This window comes from Callorhinus ursinus, unplaced genomic scaffold (genome assembly GCF_003265705.2).
Source record: "Callorhinus ursinus isolate GAN/ISIS: 27379988/994484 unplaced genomic scaffold, GSC_fseal_2.0 scaffold4, whole genome shotgun sequence".
Lineage (NCBI taxonomy): Eukaryota > Metazoa > Chordata > Mammalia > Carnivora > Otariidae > Callorhinus > Callorhinus ursinus.
Window position 1 is genome coordinate 143,045,603 of NW_027397066.1, and position 14,075 is coordinate 143,059,677.

The 14,075-nt window shown below is 37.7% G+C and overlaps 1 protein-coding gene and 1 long non-coding RNA gene across 10 annotated transcripts in view; one reads left to right on the forward strand and one right to left on the reverse strand.

Moving 5' to 3' along the window:
- PALLD (palladin, cytoskeletal associated protein) overlaps window positions 1-14,075 on the forward strand; it is a 419,708-nt gene that overhangs the window by 37,095 nt on the left and 368,538 nt on the right. The gene's annotated exons all lie outside the window — the stretch shown is intronic.
- LOC141372669 (uncharacterized) overlaps window positions 5,361-14,075 on the reverse strand; it is a 53,598-nt gene continuing 44,883 nt past the window's right edge. Inside the window, exon 4 of the long non-coding RNA XR_012378071.1 lies at window positions 5,361-5,514. This is a non-coding gene — a long non-coding RNA (uncharacterized lncRNA). The remainder of the gene's footprint in view (window positions 5,515-14,075) is intronic.

The window sequence follows — 14,075 nt, forward strand, 5'->3', positions numbered from 1 at the left end:
TAGGCTCCCTATACTCTACCTTCTCAAAAATCTTTGAATCTGTTCCTTTTCTTTAAAATCTTCATGCTACAGCTCTCTTTTGTACTGCTAAGTATTCCCAATGGTATAGGGTTTACAGGGAGGGAACCGTTGAGCTTTGTAGGCTAAACATAATTTATAAGGAATACAATATCTCTAAAGGTGTTTCTGATCCTGTTTGGATAGTGAGTCTTAGATTTGTATCTCAAGGTCAGAATCAACACCCAGGCTGCCATGGAGTGTTGGGGATATTGTCCTCTGGTCTCTGTCTATTGTCATTGTCTAGTAACTTTTACCTCACTTGGCCTTCTGTTCCTTCGCGGCCTCAGGGGATGGGATCAAAGCCAAAGATTTTCTTTCCATTTCTAGCCCCCCTCCTACAACTAATTATCTCCCCATCCTCTCTTCCTAAACCTTAAAGCTGTGAAGGTCAGCCTTATTGTGGACTACTGACTACTTGGAAAGCCTTCTAAAAATCAAGTCTCTGACTATTGTTTTCTTGCTGCTTTTTAAATTGTTTAGCAATTTTCCTGAATTAACTTCATGGCTCCTTGTTAAATATTTGCTAAAGCCAATTGAAAGTGTTTCCCCAACACTTTAACCACTCCCTGTTTTTATATTCCAATAATTTCAGCAGGAAGAAAACTCTAAAAATAATTGGAGTAACAAATGCAGGCTTTTCCCCCAGTTAGATAAATTGGCTTTGATTTTGTATTTTCTTCCTACTAAGTATTATACCATACAGCAAAGCTCTCAAAAGGAAAAGAATGTGCCTTTTGGAAGTTTAATTTACTATTATGCAAACTACTGTGAAATAGTTGTTTTGAAAGAATTTGACTCTGAAGTTTGGGATGGATCCTTTCACAGTCAAAACTACTCAATGTCTCAAGTTTTTTCTGTTGCATAGTTGCTTAAAGAACTTCTTGACATGTTTCTTCATTTGCCTTGGGGCAGTGCCGCATCATGGATCACTGAACCTGTTTAGGAGTAATTACAACAATTCAAGAACTCCACTTTGATGGTGCATTCTTTTGAGGGTTAAAAGGAGTTACTTTATAAATACAACTGTAGCAAATACAATTATAAGTCTGAAACTTGATGCAGTTTACGACGCTGACCCAGATGCAATATTTTCTACCAGTTGATGTGTTCAAGTGATGTGTAGCAATAGAACTGATTCTTTCCTATTTAATTTTAATTCCTTTGAGCCAAGAAATAAGGTCATATTTAATATCTGCTGGAATAGGAGTAAAGTGCTAGTCACGTGAGCACTGATAGTGAAACCCAATCAAAAGCCTGTCCTGGCAGAAACATTACTAATTCCAAGTGGAAACTTTGTTCTCTTGATCATGAGTTCTAACAGTGAAGTCTAGTTCTATATAATAGCATAGGGGAAATTAGGCCACAGAAGCAAGTTTCCAATCAGTGGTTATATGGTCCACATGCAGGCTAAAAAACTTAAATAAAAATACCGTAGGGAATATAATTTTTTTTTCCTAAGATGACAGCTCTTAACCTTGGTTGCTGGAATTGGGTAAGTATTTTCTAATGGAAAAATAGAAAACATGTCTGGTGAAAAGGATTTCCAAGTATTGGAGAAGAATCTTTGAAGAAGGAGGAGGAGGAGGGTAAGGAGAGGGGGGAGGAAGAGAAAGATGAAAATGGGAAGAAAGAAGGAAGGAAGTAGGGATGGAGAGAAAGAAAATTTACATTTGGAGTTAATTGGTTCTTTCTTTAAAAGCCAGAGAGATCTTCAAAATCACTTTTGCCATCATATTCTACATCCAAGTTTAAGATTACAAACACACACATACACACACACTTTTTTTTTTTTTTTTTAAGTAGGCTTCACACCCAGCGTGGAGCGCAATGCAGGGCTTGGACTCATGACCCTGAGATCAAGATCTGAGCTGAGATCAAGAGTCAGTCGTACACCTAACCAACTGAGCCACCCAGGTGCCCCAGCAAACATTTATGTCTTAATGAAGAAAGATATTACTTGAAACCTTGAAAGATGGTCGATACACAGTGTAGTCAATGAGTTAAGCATAGGACTTTTCCCATATACTTCTACATATAATTTACAAACATTTATATATTAATGAAACAAGATGTTACTTGAAAGACTCATTATATACAGTGTGGTAAAAAAAAATCATTTTTACCATCACAGAAGTTATCACAGGCCAATTTCATTAGCAGAGAATATTCCAATTGTGCTTATACATACAGAGGGCAATAGATATATATAGTTGATGAATGCTAGGGAGAGGAGATAGAAAATATTTGTTTCAGTTTGGGATTTTGAACCACCACACACAAAGATTAAGAATTTTCTACATCATTGGAGCACCTGGGTAGCTCAACTGGTTAAGCGTCTGACTCTTGATTTCAGCTCAGATCATGATCTCAGGGTCATGAGTTCAAGCCCCACATTGGGCTCCATGCTGGGCATGGAGCCTACTTAAAAAAAAAAAAAATGGAAGAATTTTCAGCATTGTTATATGAATTTGATTACAATGAAGGAAACACCATGGACCAATAAGCTTTGTAGAATAATAATATTGAAAATGTATTATTCACAAATAAGAGGATTTGGTCAAGGGTAAGGACTTAGTGAGGCCTAGTCACTCCTGTTTAGAGGCTTTGTCATGCCCTCATGAGGAGACTTTTAAAGTTAACACCAGAAACTTACTATAGCATTCAACTACATCAGACATGTCTGTGCAGTCATTGTGCAGAATTACATATGCCACTAGATTGTAGAAACCTTATGTTATAATATTTCCATTCTTCTCAAACTCTTTGTTAATCGTTCTAAAGTCACAATAATTTCTCTTTTCCTTAGAGCTACAGAAATTGAAACCTCATTACTGTTGTTGTCATTCTCCTAGTAATGATAATAGATATTGGGGTGCCCGGGTGGCTCAGTCAGTTGAGCATCTGACTCCTGATTTTGGCTCAGGTCATGATCTCAGGGTGGTGAGATCAGGCCGTGTGGGGCTCCATGTTGGGCAGGGAGCCTACTTGGGATTTTCTCTCTCACCCTCCCACTGCCCCTCCCACCCCCCACGTGCTCAATCTCTCTCTCTCTAAAAAATAATAATAGTAATAATAATAATAGATATAATAATACTGATAGCCAACATTTCTTGAGTACTTAGCACATGCCAGACATTCTTTTCATATATAAACTCACTATTCCTACAAGGTAGATCCTACCATATTTCTTGGGTACTAAGACATATATTTTGTCACATTTTAACATGTCTATAATCAGAATGCATCTTGCAGAAGAGAGCATTTTACAATCACTACCAGACTGTAGTCATGATATGTTTGCCTGTACACACACAAATTTGGTCAGAACTGTTTATTTTGTCACTTTAATTGAAGTATTTGCCTTTTGGCATACTGGTTTTTTTTCTTTCTTAATGGCTCATAAAATAATGGTGTCTTTTTTTTTTTTAAGATTTTATTTATTTGACAGAGAGACACAGCGAGAGAGGGAACACAAGCAGGGGGAGTGGGAGAGGGAGAAGCAGGCTTCCTGCCAAGCAGGCTTCCCCGAGCCTGATGCGGGGCTCGATCCCAGGACCCTGGGATCATGACCTGAGCCGAAGGCAGACGCTTAACGACTGAGCCACCCAGGCGCCCCAAATAATGGTGTCTTATAATGAGTGGCATATTAAGCTCAGTGGGCTATAATATTATCATCTCCATTTTAGAAACAAGAAACAAAAGTCTAAATAGCTTATGAAAATTGTCCAATTGCCCAGTCTTTACTTTTTTACCATTACACTACACTGTCCAAAAAATGAGAGTGGAACACACAGTCCTTCTTATAGAATGGTGCCCCAACAAAGTTCGGGTGAGCCCCAGCTTACCATTAGAAACACCTAACACAGTAATCATTTCTTGAAAAGCGAGATATCCATGAATTGCTTCCTTCCATTGCTCCAGATGGAAAACTTGGAAAAGAAAGGAGGCATGACCAATGATTTCCTGGTCCTCATGAGAAAACCTTCCTTTGTGTATACTTCTAGCCACTCTGTAGTGTCACTGTGAGGGAGACTCAGTATCTTGATTAGTAGGAACGATCTCCATTGCTTCAGCTTGTGAGGCCATGGGTTATAAGTTCTATCAAAGCCAGTTGGCCAAGGCCTTTCTCTTTCTCTCGTGAACAGTAATACGGAACAGAACAGAACAGACATGATTTGTAATCCGGTGTGGTACTCTTTAATTCTTAAGGGTAGTGGCTAGCATTTTAATTAAGAATGTGTTGGCATATGTTGGCCAGAATCCTGATATATGGAGTCATTCTGTGCTCCGAGAACAAGGACAAATTATCACTGCCTGAAATAAAGAAGGAACGGGCCCCAACAACCCCAACAACATGTTAGCTCAACTGGTTTCTGATAGACCTTTTCTACAAAAGGCCATTGTAAAATACAATACAATAAGGTAATTTTTTTACAGAATAAATAGCTTCAACTTTGAACAGGCAGCAATTAAGAGGGAAGTATCAGTATTGAAGAAATCAAATGGACATTTAGACCATATATAGGATGAGTGTTGTTATAGCATTAAAAGTCAATGTGCACATCAAAATGACAGATATTCCTCAGCTCACCATAAAATTCCTCAGGGGCCATGTGGTGTGGTGATTATAGAGGGGTGGGTGTTATGTGTGTTATCAGGGGAGTTCTCTAGGAAAGCACCATCTTACCTTGGGGGGGTCAGTTCCATTTATAGGAAATATGTGTACACACACAGTTCCACAAATATCTTGACCAATTCATTTCTATCTTAGGCCCTAATATTTGGGAAAAAAATTTTAATTGGAGGAAATATGTTTTAAGTACCCATTTGTTTAACTATTATTTAATGGAACTTGCCAAAGTGCTTCCCTCAAATTAGAGATGCCATCACTCTCTGCTAAATAGCAGATAGTCCACAGAAAAACAAGTAAAGTCACTCTAGTATGAGACTTGTGTTTGGATTATATTTTTTTTTCCCAATTCCTAACAGGCCAATGCAAGTAGAATGATGAATCCATTAACAAGGTGTGTCTATCCTACTCCAAATCAAAGTAACTTTACTACCACTGTATAATAGATAATGTATACCTGTAACTTACATTGCCAATTAAAAACTTTCACACTTACCTAGTCCCTTTCATCTGTTAATCTTAAATTCTTAACAGTTATTCATCTAGGATACTATGCAAAATGGCTTTAGCTCTTTGGAATTTAAAGGTGTGTCTTCTAACAAGACCTAGAAGCAGCCCGTTGCCTTCCAGCACAGAGTTCAGCTTCCCACACATACCTCAAGAGCTCACAAAGCCATATTTTTCTCAGGACCCAAGACTAGCTCTTAGCCTCCTCCAACTCAGAATGCATGATGTGGTCTCGGCAGTTTCTTGACTCCACAGGGTCATCCTCAAGTCCTCAACTGCCCATGTGTGTTTCTTCTCTTCTTTTGATGGTTTTCTGGCTTTGGCATTTTGACAAATCAGAAAAAGATCAAACCCAGCCCAAACCTGTCTTTCATTACAGTTTGCTCTAGTTAAAATGTTAAATTTTCTCACTTCCATGGAATTAAAGGAAATTATGACCAAAACTTAAAAGCTGGGTTCATCTTCTCTCTCACTCCTATACACAACTGCAAATAACTCCTTTTTCACTTTCCTCACCTAATGTATCCTTTGCCCTGTTGCCTCACCTTCGTCTAGGTGGACTGCTCACCCCTCAGGTGGATTTATAGAAACACAACTTAGTTTGCCTTCCAGCAGTCACAAAAAATGCCATACTTGCACTAATCACCTCTACTTAATGTCCACGGGATAATGGGTGACAACTATTAGAAACTACCTGAGGCTGTTGGCATGTATTTCTCAAACCCTCACCTGCATGGCTATGTTTGGTCAGTCAAACACAGTAAGCAGATCTTAGACATACCACTGGTTAGTTGGGTATGTAGGATTACTAACTGCAAAAGTTGGCTATTTGGCAGACTTCCTAATTGTTCATGGTTTATGTATTTGAAGTGGTGCTTTATGTATTTAATGGGGCATAACAAACCACTCCAAAACTTAGTGACTTAAAACAACAATCTATTATTTCCTTCCACTCACTAGTCTATCTGAAAAGTGGCTACCACAGGTGTACTCTCAGGCATTTTTTTGTGTGTCTATTAACCTGAACTGAGTAAACTCTAATGAGAGTACAGAACATAGCATACTGTGGGGGAAGGGTGAGGAGGGTGGTTGGTACCCCAGGGTTACAGTTTGAATTAGGACTCAAGATTGGAGGTAGGAAGAGGAGTCCAGATTTGGTAAGGAGGAAGTGCCCAGCATAAGAATCAGGAGTGCCATTAAGAACTGTTCTCTGCCCTTGGAGCCCAGACTGCCTTCTTCAGTCATGCAGTCTGCAGCACAGTATGAACACAAGGGTGCGACCCAGAGGAAGAAGGAGAGCAGAACATCACGCAGTTAAAAAAGGCATGGCCTCCTCAGACTCTCACTGGACTCCTTACCCAGATATAGATGGAAAAGCCATAGGTAGTTTTCCCCTCCAAAAAATTGAACTTCTAAATTGCTGTGTTGAAGTTGCATCTGCTTTATGAAAACTTGAGAATGATCATTTAATATAAAAAAATGTTTTGAGATGTTTCATTTTCAGAAATCATCTAAGATCTAGTTCAACCACAGCTTCTCTAGTGGGAGGTCTTAGGCGACAGTAGAAGACACAAAATCAAATAATGGAGGTGCAATTTTAAATCAAATAATTACACACAAAATTATTGAGTGTTGATATTTTTGTTTTTCAAAATAAAAATGAGATTAAGTGAAAATAATGTTTAAAGAAATATGTACTTTCTTCACCTAAAATATTGCCTTAAATGTTTATTTTGGTTTTAATGAAAACTTCAAGCCGATTTTATGTTTTTCAATCAGGTTTCCCACCTGTCTAGATGGCATGCACTTTAACAATATTTTATTTCATCAATTTCCTGTGGTCCTCAGGTTCTGTGTAAGAATAACTATACTGCAAAGAATTGGGAAAAATCCTTTATGACAATTTATTCTCTGGAATAGTAAATGTATATAATTTGACAGAAACAGAGTAGCAATAGCTAACTCTAATTTATTCACTGTAATCGGCAACAAAAGAAGATAGTTAATTAAGATCTCAAAGACTGGAAGTCCAGTATTTTAATCAATAATCTCAGCATTCTCACTAAACAAAATATTTCCTTGCAAGTAGGTCCTCTGCCCTTTTAGTCCCATATTGTCATTGAATGTCTATTGCGTGAATTTGAAATACATTGTTTATGTGATGAACATTTATGGAATACTCCCTGAGGGCAAAGCTCTGTCAGGTGTCAGGGTACCACAGTTTGGTCTATCACTTCAGTAAACCCAGAATCTGGGGAGGAAGGCAGACAATGCAGAGATGTAATTGGAAGTTTCTGCCTCTCAAGATACAGATATAATTGTCTTCTACTCTTGCCAAGTTTATGGTCTGTGAAAGTGTAAAAGGTACTCTAGATTTCTTCCATTTCCTTCCTCATCAACTGGGCTCCTGTTTCTGCACATGCTGCTTCTGTGATGCACTGAGTGGACTCAGATGTGAAAATTCAGCGTCTCTTTAAGTCCCACGTTTAAAATGTTTTCATTCACATTCATTAGCCTAATAAAACTTCACAGAAAATGGTGTGAAAGGAGACAGGTGAGCAATCACAGGAATGTCCAAAATATATATAAGGGAGCTAAAGAGGGTAGATCATCTGGCAAGCTTACTGTCGTCTTAAGACATTCATGTTCACCAGTAACCGTCAGTGACCACGAGGCCGGGTCCCTCTCCCCATCTTGCTCTCACCTCTTCCCCTAGTCATCTCCACTTCTCAACCTTCCCTTCTCTTCGGCATTGCAATAGAAGCTCCAAATTATTTTTCCTCTACTAGACAGGGCAATGTTCCCCTCCTCTGAAGTCTTGGCATCATCTAGCACCTAGATATTTTCAACAGAGAATTTTCTCCCTGGAAATTCTTGTGCAAACTATAAATCAGATTTTTATTTTTTAAAATTTTTTATTGTTATGTTAATCACCATACGTTACATCATTAGCTTTTGATGTAGGGTTCCATGATTCATTGTGCGTGCATAACACCCAGTGCTCCATTTAGTACGTGCCCTCTTTAATACCCATCACCAGGCTAACCCATCCCCCCGCCCCCCTCCCCTCTAGAACCCTCAGTTTGTTTTTCAGAGTCCATCGTCTCTCATGGTCCGTCTCCCCCTCCAACTTACTCCCCTTCATTCTTCCCCTCCTGCTATCTTCTTCTTTTTTTTTTTCTTAACATATATTGCATTATTTGTTTCAGAAGTACAGATCTGTGATTCAACAGTCTTGCACAATTCACAGTGTTCACTATAGCACATACCCTCCCCAATGTCTATCACCCAGCCACCCCCTCCCTCCCACCCATAAATCAGATTTTTAAATTTTTCTCTCTTATCACATATTCTAATTTAATGCAAAGGAAAACAATACATTATATTATTAGTGATTGCTTATAGAAGTGAAATTTATATATCTATATACAGATATATAGAAATGAATATGTATAATTGTGGGACTATATGATGATTTTTTTTTCTTTTTCTACTGTTTGTCAGAATATTGGGTAATAAGACTGTTTTGGAGTAACAAGAAAACATCACTTAAAAAGACAAGATATAGGGGCGCCTGGGTGGCTCAGTCGTTAAGCATCTGCCTTCGGCTCAGGTCATGATCCCAGGGTCCTGGGATCGAGTCCCACATAAGGCTCCCCTGCTCAGCGGGAAGCCTGCTTCTCCCTCTCCCACTCCCCCTGCTTGTATTCTTTCTCTCGCTGTCTCTCTCTCTCTCTCTGTCAAATAAATAAATAAATAAATCTTTTTAAAAAAATAAAAAGACTGATATAGGGGTTCCTGGGTGGCTCAGTCTGTTAAGCATCTGACTCTTGACTTCGGCTCAGGTCATGATCTCAGAGTCATGAGATCGCTCCCCATATCAGGCTCCCCGCTTAGCAGGGAGTCTGCTTGAGATTCTTGGATTCTCTTTCTCCCTCTCCTTCTGTGCTCCCCCCACACACATTCTCTCTCTCTCCAATAAATCAATCTTTAAAAAAAGACTAGATATAATTTTTAAGCTGATAATGAGAAATCTGAAATCAATGATCAGAACCTTATGATTATATTGCTTGAACAAATTACAGAGACTAAAGGCTGTCTCCAAATCTCTGGAGAAAATGACCAAGGTATGGATGCAATTCATCTTAAAGCAGAGGAATGATAAAGTGCCAAGATTCTGATCTGGAGCAGAGCTGCAAGGTCAGAAGGAGTGAATGACTTGGTGTGACAATAGATGATGCCACATATCACATATCTTCTGTCTCAGTTCCAATGAACTTGGCCTAAGAAACTCAGAATATGAAGCTTATAAGTGAACCAAAAATCCAGGCCACACTTAGGAAACACCTACCAAAAAAATTATAAATGCTGATAGAAATCCTAATACAGTGCAGATACAAGGCAGATATGAACACTGGTGCTGGCCATCAGGTCAACAGAAACAGCTGCCCTACTGAAGGCATGTGTAACAGAAAAGCACTCCATCACTGGAGTAAATCTTTTCCTGATTTGACAATTTGGGCATAGGGGTCGGGTGTCTTACAGGGGAATCTTCCCATTCATAAGCCATACTCTTATTACAAAGAACCCACAAGGCAATAAGATCTTTACTACTCAGAAGAAACACAGCACATTACTTATACCAGTCATCCTAAGTCTTTATTCATAAATAGTATCTAACCACCAAGAATCACCAGGTGTTACAGGAAAATAAATAGCATGAAAGAACGTTTCTTCTCTATTTTCATCAAGATGAACAAATAGCACTAACCCCAAGAAGAGGCCAAGGTATTCAAAGAAAAATCTAAAGACAGATTTTTTTTCTTTACTTCTAATTAACAGTGGGGAATATAGTACTGATAAAATAAAAATGTGTTATTTTGGAAAAAGAAAAAAGAATAAGACAGTGAAATTTAAAACAGAATGGCAAAGGGGTGCCTGGCTGGCTCAGTTGGTAGATCATGCGACTCTTGATCTTGGAGTTATGAGTTTGAACCCACATTTGATGTAGAGATTACTTAAAAATAAAATCTTCAGATAGATAGATTAGATAAAATAAAATAACAAAAATAAAAACTTCAATGGATACTCTGAAAAATCAAAAGAGAGGACTAATTATATAGAAGGAAAAGTTATGAAGTTTCTTAGAATTCAGATCACACACACAAAAAAAGAGATTATAAATATGAGAAAAAGGGTAGACACTGGAGGGAGACTTACGAGGCCAATGTCTCCCCAATAGAATTCCCATCAAGAGAAAGAGATAATGGAGGGGAAGGAAATTATTAAAGGAAATAAGAGGGAAAAATTAGTCTTAGCTGAAGAAATACAGGCATCTTTACATTGGAAGACACATCAAGGAAGTACTGGGTAGAATATATGTTAAAAGACTTACAGAACTCTTGATGAAATCTCAAGATGAAAGAGAAAATTCTAAAAGCTTCTAAAGAATCAAAATAGATTACCCACAGTGAAGAATCTGACCAACACCTGACATTTCACCAGAGGCACTGAACCCTTGAGGGCAATAACATAAATCCTGTTTACGTGCATGTTTTAGAATGATGTCTAGAAGAATATACATCAAACCTTTGGGAGTTGAGGGAAGTAGAGAGGAAAGACTCACTCTTTCCTTTCTACCCTGCTGTTGTTTTAATTTTTAGAATTATCTTTTATTACTTTCATAATTAAATTAATTTAAAAGAAAATATTAACTCTGTAGCAGTGAATAAAATTGTTAGGGAAAGAGACTAGAGGCTATTAATTCAATTAGGCGTTTGTTATGATAGTTGCCAGCAAGAAACTGAGGGAGAAAAAAGCTACAACAATAGAAACCAGAGGCCAGAATCAAGGAGCATTTTGAAGATATTTCTGATGATTTGGTCAGTTATTGAAATTAAGAAGAAAGAAGAAAGAACCGATGGAGATGATTCTTAAAATTCTTAGCCCGAATGACTAAATGAATGATGATTCAGTTAGGAAAGACAAAGGAGGAAGGGATTTATATTGGATATTAAGGAAAAGTTGATCATATGTTTGAGTTTGAGCTATATAAAAGGTCTTGCCTGTGGTCTGAAATGGAGGCGGGAGCTAGGGAGGAATGTCAGGTGTGGAGATAGCTGGGCCACGGGATATATAGACAAGAGAGACAAAGACTGATGACAGAGCCTTGTGGGAATCCCTGCACTTAGGGTAGCTGAGGGAAAGAAGCCAGTGCCACCTGGGAAGGAGCTTTCGGAAAGAAAGAAGAATCTGGAGAGTTTAATGTCACAGCCAAAGAAGGACATTTTCAACAAAGAGGGGAAGAGTTTGCCACATCAAAGAATAAAGAAGGAAGAGGAGAAATGCAAGTTTTGGCAACTGACAATGTCATTTGAGAAATTTCAGGTTAAGTATTTGAACAGTCAAATAATCTTGTAAATTAAATGCTTCATCAGGTTGTTCCAATATGGATAACTCTTTACCCATTTTAACATCTTAGCAAGACAAGGGTGCATATTAACTAGATTTCAAGAGGAGACCTGAAGTCAAAGAGTCAACCCCTCAGAGATGGGTTTCCAGGATTCCAAGCTGAAGTCAAACAACATATCTAGGAAAGTCAAGTCCAAGGAGAAGGCTGGGACGGATTCCAGGGCAGAGATCAAAGCCAAAGCAAGACTAGAGCCACAGGAAGGACGGAGAATACAAGGACAGCAAGAGCAGCGAGATGGTCTAAAAGTCAGTCAGATGGCATTTTATCTGTTCCCTATGTGTTTAAGACTAACTTATTTCCTCTCTTCAACAATTCCTGCTCTGTTTTATTAAAGTTGACAGGCTAATTAGTTATCTAGCAGTATTTCCCTTAGAAGAAAGTTTTAATCATTTATACCCCCAAGATCTAAAACCGGTACAAATAACCATATGGAGAATATGGATACTTTCCTAATGTATATTATGATGAAAGAGATCATACATCTCCATTGTTTTAATAGGGGAGGTAGTTCCTTCACAATTTTCAGCTTTTTACATCTTTCACTGAACATGTTTTCTGTCCTAAACTTCTCTAGTACATATTGCTAAATCATGTCTGGCTCTACCTTTGTATTATCATCTTTTTAACCATATACAGTCTATCTTCCCCCTCGGTAGTGTAAGAGATACACACATGACATGTGCTTTATTCTCCTTTTAATTCTGTACGTTCCCAGAACAATGTCTAAAACAATGTCTAAAACATTATATGTTAATTATGTAAGTTTATTACCCAAAGATAATGACTGCTGAGGATCATTCAGATATTTCCCTATATAGATTTTTATACTTTTAAAAGCGTTTTAATGTACATAAGATCTCCTGCTTTTTACAAGATTTTGTTAAAATAGGAAAGTTCATTACCGTTTAAGAGATAGGCAAACTGAGGTTCAAGGAATTCAATGATTTTCCAAAAGATTCAGTATTAAAACTAGAATCCAGATTTCTTGATTTTTAATTGGGTTTTCCTCTACTATCAGAGCTGCTATTAATTGTCTATAATAACTGAGATTTGAAGAATTAAACCTATCCTATGCCAGTGGTTTTTACCTGGTGGTGGTAAGGAGATGGCCGGGGGGCGGGGGGCAGGTGGTAGAGTGTGTGTGCATATATTACTCTTCAAGAACAGTTGGAAGTGTATGGTGTCATCATACTGCACATTATCACAATGGGTGGAAAATGTGGCATTTAATGAGATGAGATGTTAAGCATCTTGCAATACTGGCTACAGCACAATGAGAATTAACCCATCTGAATACCAATTGTTCTCCTATTGAGAAACTCAGCAAGTTTAGGCAAACAAAGTGAATTATAGTCACCTCTTCAAATTATAATCTTCCCTTATGATAACCATATCAAAAATCTACAAAATGAAGGTCAAAACTTTTAGCCATTATTCTTAAAACAAAAGAAGGTGAACATAGGAATGTCAAATGTCCAAAAATTAGTCTTTCAGGAGGTAACTAAGTAAAAGCAGGAATTCAGTACACAATCCAGGCTCATATTCTTTCTACATAAAAATACAACTACTACATCATCGCATAAATAATCACATAAGCAGCATGGTGTGTAATTTACAGCAAGATTTAAAGAACTCTAAGCACCAACGTACCAGTTAGAGGCTTCACTGAAATTGTAACTTGTCGATCACCGTTTACTTGTCTTAATAGAAAAGAGAGTTAAGTAGTACTGTCCTGAACCTTTTCTTAAAGTTAGAAGCTTTCTGCTCCTCTTCCTTTGAACATTAGCTTTAATAATTGAATTACCTCGGACTTATGACTCTCTCCAGCTCGGGGCTTTCACAGAAGACACCCGATTCCTGATGCGTCACAGAGCATTTTCCCCCTCCCCCGCTCATGTGCAGGCTCTCTCCCTCTCTAAAATAAATAATAAATCTTTAAAAAAATATATTTAGTATTGAAAAAAGTTTCCTATACTTTAACATTTACAGACACATTTCTTAAAAGGATATGCCTTTGGGATTTTTGTTATGGTGTTTAGGGGGAGACTGTAGGTCTGAAGGAACATTTTAGGTACAAAAAAAATAGACTCACTTATAGCCCTTTATAAGTGTAAATTGTGACAACAAACAAATGTTTTAGTCAATCAATAAATAATAAAATCTTTCCAAAGATTGGAGTGGTGTTATTACTCTACATAATTGTCGCTTAGTTCTAAGAATGTGTTAATTTGTTTTCTGTTCATCTGATATACTGGAGCAAATTGTTTCACTGTGATACTTTATAAACTAACATGTATCACTTTGTATTTGCAATTAAATTTCAATTAAGAAACCTTACAATTATCTTCTATCAACCAGCCAAGAATAGAAATACCTCATATTGGATCATACTTACACTAATAATGA